The following is an 18,981-nucleotide window of genomic DNA, read 5'->3' as shown; positions in this document are numbered from 1 at the left end:
TTAGGGTTAGGCATAAGGTTAGCAGTGTGGTCAAGGTTAGGTTTAAAGTTATGGTTAGGTTTAAAATAACATTTTAAGAAGATAAATTATAGAAATAGGCGGGGTTTATGACTTTCTGGCTTTGGTAACTATTGACGACCTTATAGGTGAGACTGGTGCAGACAGACTTCTGGTGCCTACTGTGCTTTATATTGTGTAAAATGGATTGTCTTGTATATATTAGGGATTGTTGTATATATTAGATAGATGGGTGGGAGACTCTGTGTAGCTTATCTCAGAGGGGTCAGTCATAGTCAGAATGAAAGTGAAAAAAGAATTGAAACAGCTACACTGTTGCAACACTGATGTTGTATGAAACAGTAAGATAATATATGTATTTTATTGTCTGTTACATGACTAACACATATTTTTTTCCCTGTTCACTCCCCTTACAGATCCCAAAGGTAATTATTTTAATAGTGCCTAATAATGCCTATCACTGTTTTAAATAATGTTTAAGTAATGTTGAAGGCCATGTTTTAGGTTGGGCTTATAGCTGTCTGGGCATTGATCTAAACCAAAACATTGCTACTTTTAGTTTTAGGGTCTATACTTGACTTTTCTCTTTTTATCCATTATAAAACAGAGGTGCCAAGGTTGATGAAGTACTACACCATCACCACTGGCAAGACTATGGGTTCTCATATCCAGTTTATGAGACAACTTGGAGGAGGCTTCACTGAAGTGATGTCACCAGAGCAGAGTGATGTCATCATGGCTTTCTGACCCATTGTCTCGCATGCTGGTACTGATATTTTGGCATCACTGCAGCAGATTCCAGGTAGCCAACCCTCAAAGTGTCCTATATTACTGTCTCTTCTATCTGTTCTATCTCCATACCAGAGTTGATATAGATAGAACATCAGTGAGCGCGAGAGTGGGGGGACCTGGGGAGTTCTGAGGTACCGAAAGAAAACAACCTTTATAACAAAGCATTGCATGCATGTCATCACATTTGCGTAGTGGCATAGAGCAGTAGAACAGAGGCACTTACAGAAGTTGCACACATAGAGACCATTTTAGTAGCCTTGCATCCGGGAAAAATGTGGCCTTTTATAAATGCATTTCATGCAATTCTACTTCATTTTACATGACTGGAGATTTTGGCAGAATATTTTTTAATACCGCACAAATTATCGAAATGGCAGGCTACTTTGACACTGACAAACTGATAATCTGAGACCAATAAAAATGACCTTGTCTTGAATCCATCAATAGCCTAGGTTTATGTGTGTGGAGACTCATAATATAGGCTACAATATGAGGATGAAATTATAGTCCTAAAAATCCTTACTCACCTAATGATGCACAGCTTACTTGCTGGAGATGGCCGATGCATTCATTCCAAAAGCCTATCTCTCTTTTGTAAAACAATATTTTGAAGTTGATCAAATATTTTGTTCTCCTACAGTAGACGGATAAGTCTTCTCTTTTCAGCAGGAACGATTGCTTTACAACCTGTGTTTTCCCTCAATTGTATTTTAAATATTGCTAAAGGCCTGTTTTGTCTGCATGCTGTTTTTTTCACTGACAGATTTGCCGCGAGTTCCCGACTGTAGGCTATTCCTTGTTATTGGGTTACAATCCACAGCTAGACTATTTAAAAAAAAAAAAAGCTATTGATCCTCCGTGGCTAAATTATAGGTCTTCTCATGGTGTAGTAGGCTATTCTGAATGATTTCATTTATTTCTGATTAGACAGCAGTAATTCTATAACTTTGTCAAATATATTTCAATTCATCAGGGGTGCTGCAGTTCCTTCAGAACCCTTCGCGCGGCTATTGTTCTATAAGGAAAGAAATGACAAAGTGCAACGCTGGAGAGATGAGAGTTGTAGGTTCATGTCTATCAGAGCAGAGAGGGAGATAGATCGTAGAAAGGGAATCTCATTATAGTTATGTGAGAGATACTGGCTCGCTTCGCACACAGCCACAGCCACGCGTTGGTCTCAAACATATAGGTTACAATGTTGCGCAAACCATAAACCCGGGCCGGCTCAACCCAAATCAACTCTTGAAATATTAGGCCCGGGGTAGCAGATCCGCAGCACTGCTGCACATTCCTGGTAATCTAGTCAGGGCATGATCAATCCATCCAAAATTAATGGGAAAATAGGAAAACAAAATAAAATGGTAATGAGGTAAAGTATATTTTGTTTTCCTTTTGACAGCTGGTAAACCTGTCATTCTGGTAGTACTGCATCACACCTTCAACCCAGACTACACTGTACCTGACACCAGCAGACTAGTGACCAGAGGTGATGTAATACTCACAGTGGACTGTCTCTTCCATGAGAGCCAGGGACTATTGAAGTGTCATCGCAATGAAGCAGCAGTCAAAGAGATTCTGAAGAAGCTTAATATACATCCTGAGGTATTAATTCATCACCAACATTTTGAATTTCACTCTGCTAATTATGTACTATGAGAGCTAAAGATAATGTTTGATTTTTTTTTTTACAGACTGAATCTGGATCTGTCTGTATGGGTCTGCTCAGGGTATGGAAAAACATTGCAAATGACAAAATACATCAGCAAAACACTGTATTATACCCTCTCAAGCAACTTTCATGTTGGGATATTTTTTACAAGCAGGGCTTATCTTTATTTTCATGATTTCTTCAGCTTTTGTATTGTTGGTCAAAGTCCTATTCAGAGGTCTACGTGTAGCTAGTAGTTTAGTAAGTATACAGTACAACCTCCATACTATTCTGAAGGTTCTGAAGCCAATGTGTCTTTTTCCGATTGTTTTAATTTCCAGATGGTGTGTTCCAGTATCCTTGATTGCACCAGGGCAGACAGGCGTTGTAAGTCCATCATTAATTTAAACAAAATTCTACAACATTACAATATTTACAGTTGCTTATATACGGTGCATTTAGACAGTTTTCAGACCCCTTGACTTTTTCCAGATTTTGTTACGTTACAGCCTTATTCTAAATTGGATTAAATAATTTTTCACATCAATCTACACACAATACCCCATAATGACAAAGCAACAACAGGTTAAATAAATTTTTTTTACATATCACATTTACATAAGTATTCAGACCCTTTACTCAGTACTTTGTTGAAGCACGTTTGGCAACGATTACAGCCGTGAGTCTTCTTGGGTATGACGCTACAAGTTTGGCACACCTGTATTTGGGGAGTTTCTCCCATTTTTCTCTGCAGATCCTCTCAAGCTCTGTCAGGTTGGATGGGGAGTGTTGCTGCACAGCTGTTTTCAGGTCGCTCCAGAGATATTCGATTGGGTTCAAGTCCGGACTTTGGCTCGGCCACTCAAGGACATTCAGGGACAAAGACATGACACTTAGCATTCAGGCCAAAGAGTTCAATCTTGGTTTCATCAGACCAGAGAATCATGGTCTGAGAGTCTTTAGGTGCCTTTTGGCAAACTCCAAGCGGGCTGAATAAGGCTGTAACGTAACAAAATCTGGAAAAAGTCAAGGGGTCTGAAAACTGTCTAAATGCACCGTATATAAGCAACTGTAAATATTGTAATGTTGTAGAATTTTGTTTAAATTAATGATGGACTTACAACGCCTGTCTGCCCTGGTGCAATCAAGGATACTGGAACACACCATCTGGAAATTAAAACAACAATTACCCTTCCCCAGATCTGTGCATTGACACAATCCTGTCTCTGAGCTCTACGGACAATTTCTTCAACCTCATGGCTTGTTTTTTGCTCTGACATGGGCTGTCAACTATGGGACCTTATAGAGACAGGTGTGTGCCTTTCCAAATCATGTCCAATCAATTCAATTTACCACAGGTGAACTCCAATCAAGTTGAAGAAACATCTCAAGCTCACCTGAGTTTATATTTGGTAGTGAGTGGAAACGCTAAGCGGATGCTTCACATTTATACATCTGGTGAAATATCTGTCTCATTGTTCTATCTCTGGTATTAGTTTAAGATGGCATGATGCTCATGTAATATTCTAGGCCTACTCTGATTGTATATTTTCTATTGTTTCTAGCAAGAAAACAATGAGGATGATTCTGCTTTGACTGCCCTCCTTTTAAATATTAAAGTCATTGAATTTCAGTTGCTGAATGAGTGTGAGTCATTGATGAAGCACAAATAGCCGTCATTACACTTTAAGAACATGAACCTGTGTTGGGGTAGGAGTGATGCTGCGTTGTTAACCAAGTGGGAAGGTGGTATTTACCAGTTGTGAAGTTGTAAATACCAGTTGGATGCACTCGTTGAGAAACGCAGTTAGGCCAATGGCCAACAAGCTGCGTCAACCATACACTAAAACTACAGCTATCCATAGCTGTGGGAAGTAGGCAGTACCCCCTGAAAAATCAGAATAAAAAAGATATATATTTAGGAGAACATTTTTTTTCTTCACAAAGGTAATGCACTGCCCCCAAACTACACCCCCAAACTACTTCCCTTGGCTTTGCAGCTATCATGCTTGTAACCAAATTATAGTGTTAAAAAAACATGTTATTAGATTGTTTTTAATAAATAGTGTTTTGTTGTTGGATTTAAGTGCTGAAAATGCTGTTATCGAGGTAATTTCCTTAGTAGGTGACGTCATAAGTCAGCATGTGGGAGAAGTCGGAGCTCATGGATGACAGACGAGGGGTAAAAACCACCTTCCCCATTTGGTTATGAACTCAGCTTTAGATATTTGGTAAGAGCCAGCAGCAGTAACCCCATGTAGTCCCTACTCCTCACTCAAACTCCGTTTCAGTTATTAGGAACTCTAGTGGTGATATTCCAAACCACTTCACGATGGTTTCTACTCAATATTGTCCATTTGACTGTAATATGAATAAGATTGAAATTTCTGTTAGGCCTTTTAAAACGTTGACTAAGCACCTTTTAGTAAGTGGACTAATTAAGCAACAAGGCACGAGGGGATGTGGTACTGTATATGGCCAATATACCACAGCTAAGGGGTGTTCTTACGCACGACGCAATGTGGAGTTCCTGGACACAGCTCTTAGCCATGGTATATTGGCCATATATCACAAAGCCCAGAGGTGCCTTATAGTTATTATAAACTGGTTACCAACGTAATTAGAGTAGTAAAAATAAATGTTTTGTCATACCAGTTGTATATGGTCTAATATACCACAGATGTCAGCCAATCAGCATTCAGGGCACGAACCACCCAGTTCATAATCTTTGTTAAAATGTGGGCTTTCTGTATCCAAAAGTAATTTTCTTGATTTTATGTTATTGTTTTGGTAATAAAACTATGCATAGCCAACAATGTACCACAATGTTTTCATAAGTTATTACATTTCCACAATAGAACAACAACAGTGCTTATTTCAACACAATAAATATCTTGGCTACATTATTCCAGTTCTCAGTAATTATTTTCCTTGAAGGGCCACATTAGAATATATTTTTGCCATCGTGGGCCAGAATCATATTACAGGATTATACATAATGTGTATGATTGTGTTGACAGATATATCTACTGTAAGTCACCTCCAGATATGCTACTTATTTTACTTTTTAACACAGAAATTAACCACATCCATGTTCTCCTTTTGGTAGGTATTTTCATTATTAAACATGCAATAAACTACACAGAGGGAAAAGTACACTTTGCAATCAGCCCCACAGACAGAACTCTTGTTAACAGGTATGCACAAAAACACAAGAAAGAGAGAGAGCTCAACATTACATTTAAACTACTCAATCAGTGTGAGGAGTGAAGTCTCTGATGGGCATTGACTAGAGCAGTGAAGTCATGTATAGTTTCTGACGTCGCTATGCGCAGTGTAGTCATCAGATGGGGCCACAGTGTCTCCTGACCCCTCCTGTCTCAGCCTCCAGTATTTATGCTGCAGTAGTTTATGTGTCGGAGGGCTAGAGTCAGTTTGTTATATCTGGAGTACTTCTCCTGTCTTATCCGGTGTCCTGTGTGAATTTAAGTATGCTCTCTCTAATTCTCTCTTTCTCTCTTTATTTCTCTCTCTCGGAGGACCTGAGCCCTAGGACCATGCCTCAGGACTACCTGGCATGATGACTCCTTGCTGTCCCCAGTCCACCTGGCCGTGCTGCTGCTCCAGTTTCAACTGTTCTGCCTGTGGCTATGGAACCCTGACCTGTTCACCGGACGTGCTACCTGTCCCAGACCTGCTGTTTTCAACTCTCTAGAGACCGCAGGAGCGGTAGAGATACTCTTAATGATCGGCTATGAAAAGCCAACTGACATTTACTCCTGAGGTGCTGACTTGCTGCACCCTCGACAACTACTGTGATTACTACTATTTGACCATGCTGGTCATTTATGAACATTTGAACATCTTGGCCATGTTCTGTTATAATCTCCACCCGGCACAGCCAGAAGAGGACTGGCCACCCCTCATAGCCTGGTTCCTCTCTAGGTTTCTTCCTAGGTTTTGGCCTTTCCAGGGAGTTTTTCCTAGCCACCGTGCTTCTACACCTGCATTGCTTGCTGTTTGGGGTTTTAGGCTGGGTTTCTGTACAGCACTTTGAGATATCAGCTGATGTAAGAAGGGCTATATATAAATAAAATACATTTGATTTGATTGCTGAGAGGTGAGAGTCAGTAAGAGATGATCTGTGCCTTGACTTGTTATATTCGTCACTGAAAATGTCTGTTCACACACATAGGTTGACCCAAACAGTACAAACATCTTCTGAGCATAACTCCTAATCTTTGGAAAGTTTTGTTCATCGAGAGATGCATAGAACCTCGTCAGTGGCATTGTTTTGAATAGTTCTCCAATAATTGCATCAGACTGAAGATCGGTAAGCTCAAGTTGCAGGTCCTTGGGAGCGTTATCAATATTGAAGGTGAAAGGAGAGGAAACCAACAGCATGTCATTTTCCAACACTTTGAAATCCTCAAAATTATGAGAAAACCCACTGTTCAAAGCACGCAGCAGCGATATATACTTCTCCTGCTGGTCATCTGATAGGGAACAGACTAGTAGTGTCAGAAGGTGGGTGAAATTGTTGGCTTCTACTTGGCAGGTCAGGAGGAGTAATTTTCCCTTGAAGGCTTTAACAAGGCTGTACCTCTAATGTGCAAAAAGGCTCTTCCCTTGTAGTGTGGAATTCAGTTCATTCATGAGGGCCATGATGATGTCCACTGTGAATGCAAAATCAGCCAACCATTCTTTATCTTGCAGTTGAGGGAAATTCACATATTTTCCTTTCATTTGCAAAAAATCAGCAATCTCCGAATTCAGGTCCCACACCCTTATAAGCACCTTCCCCAAACTCAGCCATCTCACGTTTGTGTGGTAGGGAGATCTGCATGACTCGATTCTGTCTCTTCCAACAGCGAGACAAACTACCTGTGGTTTAAAGACTTTGCTCTTATGAAGTTTACCACTTTAGTGACTGTATCCACAACATGGCTTATTTTCAGAACACATTTACAGAGCACTTCCTGATGAATAATGCAATGCAGGAAAATAATTTTCTGATCTGGGTTCAGCTCAGCTACTTGATCTTGTATCCTTTTCAAAAGGCCAATGTTTTTTCCTGTCAAGTTTGGGCACCCATCAGTGGTCACACTGGATAACTTTTCAAAACTCAGTCCCAGCTTTGCCACACACACTTATTAACCTCTTCCAATACATCTTTCCCTGTGGTTGTGCTCTTCATTGATTGCACTGAAGCAAGCTCCTCTGTAATTTCAAAGTCTGGGGTTATGCCTCGTAAGAATATCAACAACTGCGCTGTGTCACGTGCATCACTGCTTTCATCCAGGGCCAAGGAGAAATAGGTGAAATCCTTTACCTTGTCAGAGTCAATTACACATTCTTTAATGAATTCGCCCTCAGCAAATGGCTTACTGTGTTTAGCAATTTTGTGGGACAATACATAGCTAGCTCTCGCAATTTTGTTGTTTGCTGAATGCAGTTTTGTGAAAAGTCCTTGCTGCTTTTGCAACTGAGAAAGCAACTCTTTCGATGCACTTGCCCTCTGCTCAGAAGACATATTCCTATATTTCTCTGCATGCTTTGTCTGGAAGTGTTGGGGCAAGTTGTAGTCTTTCAAGACAGCGATGCTCTCTTTGCACACTAAGCACACAGCTTTCCCTGATACATCAATAAATAAATATTTCAATGTCCACTCTTGCTGGAACACCCTACATTCATTGTCTACTTTCCTTTTCTTTGAAATATTTGGTCAGTAAAGAAAACTTTAAGCTCGTCTCTCAATTAAAAAAACCTGTCAATAATTTGCCCCTTGATAACCAGTGCACTTCTGTATGTTGTAAAAGCGTTACATGGTCGCTGCCCATATCATTGCATAATGCAGAAAATACACAAGAGTTCAGGGGCCTTGCTTTAACAAAGTAAACCATTTTCACTGTAGTGTCCAAAACATAATTGCAAGGTGTCAGGCATTCCCTTGGCAGCAAGAGCCTCTCGGTTGATGCTGCAGTGTACCCAAGTGACCACCAAAGTCCATTTGATGTCACAAAGCTGTCCAGGACTTTAAAAATATCCTCTCATGTTGTCCTGGTTTCCAGTGGTTTGCAGATGAGGATGTCTTCCTTAATTGACCCCCCATAAACGTAACGGACATATACCAGGAGCTGTGCCATGCCCACCACGTCTGTTGACTCATCCAGCTGTAACGCATAGACTTCACTGGCTTGTATGCGAAGTAGTAATTGTTTCAAAACATCTCCTGCCATGTCACTGATGTGTCGTGAAACAGTGTTGTTTGATGAAGGCATTGTCTGTATAGTTTTTTGGGCCTTTTCCCCCAGCGTTGTCCCAGCCATATCTGCGGCAGCAGGAAGAATGAAAACCTCCACAATAGTATGGGGCTTGCCTGTCCTAGCCACTCGGTAGCTCACCATATAAGACGCTTCTAGCCCCTTCTTATTAATGGTATCTGTTGCTTATATAAGTGTCCTACTACTCGAAAGTCATCTTAATTCTCGCTCAAAAAACTTGTGTGGCTTATTTTTCAAATTGTTATGTTTTGTTTCTAAATGTCTGTGCAAGAGTGAAGATTTCCCGCTAGAGAGTAACGGTTAATGTGATTGGATGTTCATTATTTGACTAGGCTACCTGTATTTGACAATGTGTTGTTATTTCGCTGAACAGTAGACGGTTTAATTTTATTTTTGGTAGTGAAACGAGGCTATTCAGGTGAGAAAAGAACCTCACCAAAATGTATAGCCCCGTTGGAAAATCTAAATGGACTGTTTGAAAATGTGCACAAAAAAAAAATATATAATTATTTTATGCGAATCACATTTTTATTTGGCGTACCCCCGATGGCATTGCGCATACCCCAGTTTGGGAATACCTGCTGTAGACTAATGAAACAAACGTCATCTGACTACCACCATAGAGGTACTATAATTAACAGCTACCACTACAAGGTATGTCATGTTTACTTTTTCAAATACATCGCAACTTAAACATAAAACATTACGCTGTTGTGATCAAACCAACTTTGCACCTGTTGTTATTGATTCTGTGTTGAGGGAAATGTCAAAAGTTACACTGTTATTTTCGTTACGGTTAGAAATCCTTTAAACATCCAAAAACTCATCCCTCATTCATTGAATTGTTCCATGAATTCAAAAGGAGTAAAAGAGTAATGTTGGAGTTTGGCGTAGAATTAGAAATACAAAAACAGTCACAGGTTGTTATGTAACAAATACTTCATTTGTATTTGTTTATTTTTCCGACAGAACCACTCTGGAACACACAGGTAATTTTCAATAGTACATAATGTCTTTAAATAAAGTCACTTCCAAAATTATTGGCACCCTTGATAAAGATGCGCAAAAAAGACTGTATGAAATAAATAACACATACTGAGCTATATTGTCTGCTCAAACTTTTTTTGGACAATTATTGTATTTTATACTAATACAATTGCTAAGAGAAAGAGATTTTGTTTTGCAAGTATATTTTGCAATATATTTCTCTCAAAGATAGGTGTCAAAATTGTTGGTACCCCTAAAGATTATAATACACTGAGTGATTAAAACATTAGGAACACCTGCTCTTTCCATGACAGACTGACCAGGTGAATCCAGGTAAAAGGTATGATCCCTTACTGATGTCACCTGTTAAATCTACTTCAATCAGTGTAGATGAAGGGGAGGAGACAAGTTGAAGAAGGATTTTTAAGCCTTGAGACAATTGAGACATGGATTGTGTAAGTGTGCCATTCAGAGGGTGAATGCCTTTGAACGGGGTATGGTAGTAGGTGCCAGGCGCACCGGTTTGAGTGTCAAAAACTGCAATGCTGATGGATTTTCACACTCAACAGTTTCCTATGTGTGTCAAGAATGCTCCACCACCCAAAGGACATCCAGCCAACTTGACACAACTGTGAGAAGCGTTGGAGTTAACATGGGCCAGCCAGGATCCCTGTGGAACGCTTTCGACACATTGTTTAGTCCATGTCCCGATGAATTGAGGCTGTTCTGAGAGCAAAAGGGGGTACAACTCAATATTAGGAAGGTGTTCCTAATATTTGTACACTGTGTAAATAAAATCTAACAAAATTATATCTGCATTAATATTAAACTGTATTGTGGATTTCCATGGCTTCTTTTGCCCTGGGGTGTAGAAATTACCTAACAGGCGTGTAAAATCAATTTGTCATCCATCATCATGGGGAAAGGCAAAGAACTCAAAGATGGAAAGAGATGGTTGTTGACCTTCATAATCAGGCAATGGGCACACAAAACAAGAGTTAAATAAAGAGTAAACTAAGTGTTAATGTAAGTGTTGTCAAGCAGAGACTGTTACCCAATCCTAAAGGGACTCCTATCGCCTATCCAATTTGGACTTGTAGATCTGAGAGGAGTGGACAGGTAATTTTTATTACTGAAATGGGCAATTCAAATAAAATAAACTCACTAGGCCCATTGACCTTTTTCTGCCATATGTTCTTCTCATCTTTTGGGTCGCCTGGGCATGGGGGTCAGCATTCTATAACGTTCAAGTACAGAACTGTACATCAGAGATCCAGTGTCCTACAGGACCTTACAAGGTTTTATTTTGAAAACTGCAATAAGGAACATCATGCATGGACCAATATGCATGGAAAACATAAATGGAGACTCCACAAGCAATAATAATTATGATTCAAGACATTTGCAATTGCAACTGGCCAGAGACAGATTTGGACATGATGTAATTCAGCATTACACTAAAGTTTGCTCAGTAAACTGACAATTTGTCAATAGTGACAGTTTAGTGACAGTTAGTTATCTGGTAGTGGAACACCACTTCTTTGTTTTGGCTGTGAAGCCTTCCTCTTCCTTGGCAGATATGATGGTGACATGCGTGTGGTGATGATGATTCACGAAAGACCTTACCGATCAGTACTGTCTGCAACATAACACAACACCAGGCCTGAATTATTCTAAGACAGATAGTGCATGCAATAGACATCATCACTATCACATAATTGTCAAAAGGGCTTCAATATTATTTAGTCTGGAGATCAACATCTATTCTGGTAGTAGGACACTGTATTTTGATGTCCACATAGAATAAAAATGACGTGGTATACCAACCCTTATGAACACAGGATTGTCCAGTGTGTGAATCCAAAAGTCATATGAACTCCTTGGTTCTGTTTTATTCAGTACAGGAGTGTAGTATTGTAGCAACTCGAGCAGTGTAGCAGTAGCAGTGTTTCTAGAGCCACAACCACCATCATTGTCCACCAATAGCCACATAAAAAAGGGGGAATGCTTGCCATCGGGTCTTGCAGAAACTATACACTCTGGATGGTGATACAATGTAAACTTTCTAACCGTGCACTACACGCGCTCAAACAACTTGGCTACAATGTAGCCACCTACTAATTTAATTGTTTGATACACTTACATTGTGAAATGTCTACCAGTACCGTACACTTCCCTTAGCAAGGTTAGCTGCCATTTCTCCCTGTTTGAATCCCCCTCTGTCATTTCCCCCTGACAACGATCTGCATAACCAGTGTTTGCATTCGGTTATTTGAATAGACAGACCATCAAATGGCTATGCTGATATTTTCAATAGGCTACTTCTGAAAAATATTGCCCAGACAAACACTGCCAGAAGATACCGACCTTACCGTTAAGCTTGTTTACACTGAGCTGCACTGAGGTCAGAACACAATCATGGTTACATTAAGAGACAGTGGAGTCGGCGTAAGACATGGGTAGAAAAACGTAGGGATGGTATGTGCTAGGCGTGTGCCGACATGGTCATAATCGTACTCGTAACGTTTCCGTAAATTGACAGTTGATAGTCATATCGGATCGGATGACAGTCGTGATCTAAATATATACTGTATATATTTTAATATGCCTAAGTAGATGTTGGCAAAATACCTCCCTGCACATTCTCACTGCAAAAAAGCTGCAGATTAGGGGCAGCGTGTGGAGGGATGAGTACGTGTCCTCAATTTGCAGTGGGTTGCCATGTTTGCTGTCTCTTAGTCAGAATACGCATTAGTGTTTCATATCTTTTCCCTACCCTTGCCCCGTTTGTTAGATATTATGCACATTGATAGCTTAATAGCAAACATCCTCGCCATGTGATTTATGATATTAGCAGGCAGCAGCAATCTATATAGTGGAGGCTCCTCAGAGGAGAAAGGGGAGGACCATCCTCCTCAGTGAATTAAATAAAAATAGTGAAACATTAAAAAGTTTATATTTTTAGATAAAATATTCACATCACCGAATAATTTAGTGAAACATTGTTTTGCAATGTACAGTTGAATTCAGAAGTTTACATACACTTAGATTAGAGCAATTAAAACTCGTTTTTCAACCACTCCACAAATTTCTTGTTAACAAACTATAGTTTTGGCAAGTCGGTTAGGACATCTACTTTGTGCATGACACAAGTCATTTTTCCAACAACTGTTCACAGACAGATTATTTCACTTATAATTCACTGTATCACAATTCCAGTAGGCCAGAAGTTTACATACACTATGTTGACTGTGCCTTTAACAGCTTGGAAAATTCCAGAAAATTATGTAATGGCTTTATAAGCTTCTGATAGGCTAATTGACATGATTTGAGTCAATTGGAGGTGTACCTGTGGATGTATTTCAAGGCCTACCTTCAAACTCAGTTCCTCTTTGCTTGAAATCATGGAAAAATCTAAAGAAATCAGCCAAGACCTCAGAAAAAAAGATTGTAGACCTCCACAAGTCTGGTTCATCCTTGGGAGCAATTTCCAAATGTCTGAAGGTACCACGTTCATCTGTATAAACAATGGTACGCCAGTATAAACACCATGGGACCACGCAGCCGTCATACCGCTCAGGAAGGAGACGCGTTCTGTCTCCTAGAGATGTGAAAAGTGCAAATCAATCCCAGAACAACAGCAAAGGACCTTGTGAAGATGCTGGAGGAAACAGGTACAAAAGTATCTATATCCACAGTAAAACGAGTCCTATATCGACATAACCTGAAAGGCCGCTCAGCAAGGAAGAAGCCACTGCTCCAAAACCGCCATAAAAAAGCCAGACTACAGTTTGCAACTGCACATGGGGACAAAGATCATACTTTTTGGAGAAATGTCCTCTGGTCTGATGAAACAAAAATAGAACTGTTTGGCCATAATGACCATTGTTTTGTTTGGAGGAAAAGGGGGAAGGCTTGCAAGCCGAAGAACACCATCCCAAACGTGAAGCACGGAGGTGGCAGCATCATGTTGTGGGGGTTCTTGCTGCAGGAGGGACTGGTGCACTTCACAAAATAGATGACATCATGAGAAAGGAAAATTAGGTGGATATATTGAAGCAACATCTCAAGACATCAGTCAGGAAGTTAAAACTTGGTCGCAAATGGGTCTTCTAAATGGACAATGACCCCAAGCATACTTCCAAAATTGTGGCAAAATGGCTTAAGGACAACAAAGTCAAGGTATTGGAGTGGCCATCACAAAGCCCTGACCTTAATCCTATAGAAAATTTGTGGGCAGAACTGAAAAAGCGTGTGCGAGCAAGGAGGCCTACAAACCTGACTCAGTTACACCAGCTCTGTCAGGAAGAATGGGACAAAATTCACCCCACTTATTGTGGGAAGCTTGTGGAAGGCTACCTGAAACGTTTGACCCAAGTTAAACAATATAAAGGCAATGCTACCAAATACTAATTGAGTGTATGTAAACTTCTGACCCACTGGGAATGTGATGAAAGGAATAAAAGCTAAAATAAATCATTCTATCTGCTATTATTCTGACATTTCACATTCTTAAAATAAAGTGGTGATCCTAAATAACCTAAGACAGGGAATTTCTACGAGGATTAAATGGCAGGAATTGTGAAAAACTGAGTTGAAATGTATTTGTCTAAGGTGTATGTAAACTTCCAACTTCAACTGTATGTCTACAGTAGCCTCAGCAGCATTCTGTAGGGTAGCACCATGGTGTAGCCAGAGGACAGCTAGCTTCGGTCCTCCTCTGGGTGCATTGACTTCAATACAAAACCTAGGAGGCTCATGGTTCTAACCCCCTTCCATAGACCTACACAGTAATTATGATAGCTTCCGGAGGACGTCCTCCAACCTATCAGAGCTCTTGCAGCATGAATTGACATGTTGTCCTCTCAATCAAAAGATCAGAGAATGAATCTAGTAATGAAAGCATAAACTATCGCTAGGTAGCACTGCAGTGCATAAAATATGGTTAGTAGTTGACTCAAAGAGAAAGACAATAGTTGAACAGTTTTGAACAAATTAATTTCCTCCAAAATTTCACTTTCACTTTCACTTAACTAGCGAATGCAGTTAGCTAGATTAGCTTACTCAAACACCCAGCTCAAACAGAGAGGGATGCTATGTTAGCTAGCTGGCAATGGCTATCCAACACTGGAAATCTTCCAAGTCAAGGTAAGTTTTTGGTCCTGGTCCGCGACGGGGCTGGTTTTCTTTTTGTAATCCGTGATTGACTGTAGACCCTGCCACATACCTCTTGTGTCTGAGCCGTTGAATTGCGACTCTACTGACGCTTAGCTTGTTTGATTGCCTTGCGGAGGGAATAGCTACACTGTTTGTATTCGGTCATGTTTCCGGTCACCTTGCCCTGATTAAAAGCAGTGGTTCGCGCTTTCAGTTTCGTGCGAATGCTGCCATTAATCCACGGTTTCTGGTTTGGGAATGTTTTAATGGTTGCTGTGGGTACGACATCGCCGATGCACTTGCTAATAAACTCGCTCACCGAATCAGCGTATTCGTCAATGTTGTTGTTTGACGCAATGCGGAACATATCCCAGTCCACGTGATCGAAGCAATCTTGAAGCATGGAATCAGGTTGGTCGGACCAGCGTTGAACAGACCTGAGCGTGGGAGCTTCCTGTTTTAGTTTCTGTCTATAGGCTGGGAGCAACCAATGTTGTAGCAACCTCATGATGGGTATAGTGAAAATTCGAGTATCATGTCCTAGCCTAAACCTATCGATGTTACATTGAGCTGGGTAAATGGAATATGAATTACAGTCATCCATTACACTGCAATGCTAATTAAAAATGTAATATTCTCCCTCATCTTAAACGGCACCGACCGCCACTAAATCTAAATGATCAGACAGAAAACATGCGGGGGAAACTGATCGGGGGAAATGATGAAGCAGGCGGCTGGAGAAATACAGCTTCACTCTATCCAATCAGAGCAGCAGGATCAATGTACAGCCCGCCTTTCTCTTTACAGACAGCCAGTTGAGTTATTTAGACCACGTAGAACCCCGCACAACCGACTGACATGAGAATGATACGTTTTTAAAATTTTTAATCGTGGATCATTTGAAAAAGTAGTCTGATCATAATCACATCTGGAAAATGTCCCATATTCATTACAATACTAATTTTGTCCGACTATTTGGCACACCCGAAGTATATGCCAATTAAAATATTACCTTTTCCACACTGATATATTGAGACGATTGAAATACTGCTAGTTTTACGGAAAATTTCCCTTTTCGTCCTCATGCTAGCTAGCAGTAGCCACTCAGCCATTTTGGAATGGCAGTGTCAGCCAATCAGCTCCTTTGTTGTTCAACACTACGTGCCATTCCATAATGGCTGCTGTGGCTACTGGTAGCTAGCATGAGGACGAAAAGGGTAGTTTTTCTCCAAAACGAGCAATATTTCAATCTTCTCGATAGAGCAATGTGGATGAAGGTAACATTTGGAGTACAATAGTATATCCCATCCCTGCATTGAGGTACGTTTTCTGATCAATATCTGCCGCCGGCTCCACGGTGTCTTGATGAAACTATGATTGCGTTCCGACCTCAGTGCAGGCAGTGTAAACAAGCTTAGCTGTAGTCGGTATCTTGTGGCAAAGGTAAACACTACAGTATCAATTCTCCATATTGCATACCTTCTTTGAGATTACTTCAATCCCGAAACGCCCTCTTAGTGGAGACAACACATGAGATTCTCATCTCATTCACCACAACTGTAAAAGGGACAGTTTCTTTCGGCCAACCAGCAGGAACAGGTTTTGTGTTGACCAGACACAAAACAGATTCCAGATCAGCTACTTCTACCCTACATGCATTCCCCCACATTGCCCCCAAGCCTTATAGCTGGTCCAAAAACAGTGTCTAATTTTGTATTTGTATTTATTATGGATCCCCATTAGCAAAGGCAGCAGCTACTCTTCCTGGGGTCCAGCAAAATTAAGGCAGTTCATACAATTTTAAAAACACAACAATACATTCACAGATTTCACAACACACTGTGTGCCTTCAGCCCCCTACTACACCACTACTACATATCTACAGCACGAAATCCATGTGTACGTGTGTGTATATTTGGCATGTTATCGTGTGTGTGTGTGTGAATGCATGTATCTGTGCCTATGTTTGTGTTGCTTCACCATAGTCTGTTCTGGACTTGGGGACTGTGAAGAGACCTCTTGTGGCATGTCTTGTGGGGTATGCATGGGTGTCCGAGCCGTGCGCCAGCAGTTCAAACCTCTCATAAATACAAGCAGTGATGAAGTCAATATCTCCTCCACTTCGAGCCGGGAGAGATTGACATGCATATTATTAAAATTAGCTCTCTTTATTTATTCATTTGACATTTAACCTTTATTTAACTAGGCAAGTTAGTTAAGAACAAATCCTTATTTACAATGACGGCCTACCTGGACAACACTGGGTCAATTGTGCGTCGCCCTATGGGACTCCCAATCGTGGCCGGATGTGATACAGCCTGGAATCAATCCAGGGACTGTAGTGACGCCTCTTGCACTGAGATGCAGTGCCTTAAACAGCTGCGCCACTTGGGAGTCCTGTGTACATCCAAAGGCCAGCCGTGCTGCCCTGTTCTGAGCCAATTGCAATTTTCTTAAGTCCTTTTTTGTGGCACCTGACCACACGATTGAACAGTAGTCCAGGTGCGACAAAACCAGGGCCTGCAGGACCTGCCTTGTTGATAGTGCTGTTAAGAAGGTAGAGCAGAGCTTTATTATGGACAGACTTCTCCCCATCTTAGCTACTGTTGTATAAATGTTGTATAAATTTTATTTTGACAATGACAGTTTACAATCCAGGGTTACTCCAAGCAGTTTAGTCACCTCAACTTGCTCAATTTCCACATTATTTACTACAAGATTTTGTTGAGGTTTAGGGTTTAGTAGATTCTTTGACCCAAATACAATGCATTTAGTTTTAGAAATATTTAGGACTAACTTATTCCCTGCCACCCACTCTGAAACTAACTGCAACTCTGTTAGGTGTGGCAGTCATTTCAGTTGCTGTAGTAGCTGACATGTATAGAGTTGAGTCATCCGCATATGTAGAATCTCTGGCTTTACTCAAAGCCAGTGGTGTCATTAGTAAAGATTGAAAAAAGTAATGGGCCTAGACAGCTGCCCTGGGGAAATGCTGATTTTGCCTGGATTATGTTGGAAAGGATTCCATTAAAGAACACCCTCTGTGTTCTGTTAGACAGGTAACTCTTTATCCACAATATAAATGGGGGTGTAAAGCCATACGTTTTTCTAGCAGCAGACTACGAACTCTGTGACACAGCACTAGCCATATCCACCCGCCCACATCTTAGTACTGCCTCTCAGGGACCTTGTTGCATTACTCTCTTTGCATTCTTCACTGTACTACTGGACTCTGACATTGCTTTGCAAAGTCTGATTAAGGACATTTTTCAGTTGTACATTTGCATGTCTACCTCTGTCACGTTCTGACCTTAGTTCCTTTTTTATGTCTTTATTTTAGTTTGGTCAGAGCGTGAGTTGGGGTTGGTATTCTATGTTGTTTTTCTATGTTTTGTTCTGTTGTTCTATTTCTATGTGTTTGGCCTAGTATGGTTCTCAATCAGAGGCAGGTGTCAGTCGTTGTCTCTGATTGGGAGCCATATTTAGGTAGCCTGTTTTCCTTTGTGTTTTGTGGGTGGTTGTTTCCTGTGTCTGTACCATACGGGACTGTTTCGATTTTCGTTTGTTCATTCACTTTGTTATTTAGTATTTTTGTAGTGTTCAGTTTTATATATTAAAATGGACACTTACCACGCTGCACATTGGTCCGATATCTCTTACTCCTCGTTAGAAGAAGAGGAAAGTCGTTATAACCTCGGTAACCTCATTGCTGCTATCCCTGCATTTCAGTTGCATGCCTCCTTGCACTTTCAATTTACCTTCATTGCACATTTAGACTTTCCATTTGTACTTGACATTTGCCTTCATTGAACATTTATACATCCACTTAATAACATACATTGTACTTAGTTGTTTCACTTGTACATTCTTTGCACTCTTTTATTTGCACTTCTGGTCAGATGCAAACTGCATTTCATTGTACTGTACTTGTTCCCTGACAAGAAAGTTGAATCTAATCTAATGATCAATAATGTCAAAAACCGCACTGAAGTCGAACAAATCAAATTAACAATACTGGATGCGATTTCTGTATGAATAATACTCTTAGCGTTGGTGACAAGTTATATCCCCTTTTCTTTTCTTTTCACTTTTACA

Source organism: Salvelinus alpinus, chromosome 27 (genome assembly GCF_045679555.1).
Source record: "Salvelinus alpinus chromosome 27, SLU_Salpinus.1, whole genome shotgun sequence".
Lineage (NCBI taxonomy): Eukaryota > Metazoa > Chordata > Actinopteri > Salmoniformes > Salmonidae > Salvelinus > Salvelinus alpinus.
The sequence above is the reverse complement of the archived record's forward strand: the minus strand, read 5'-3'. Positions refer to the sequence as shown.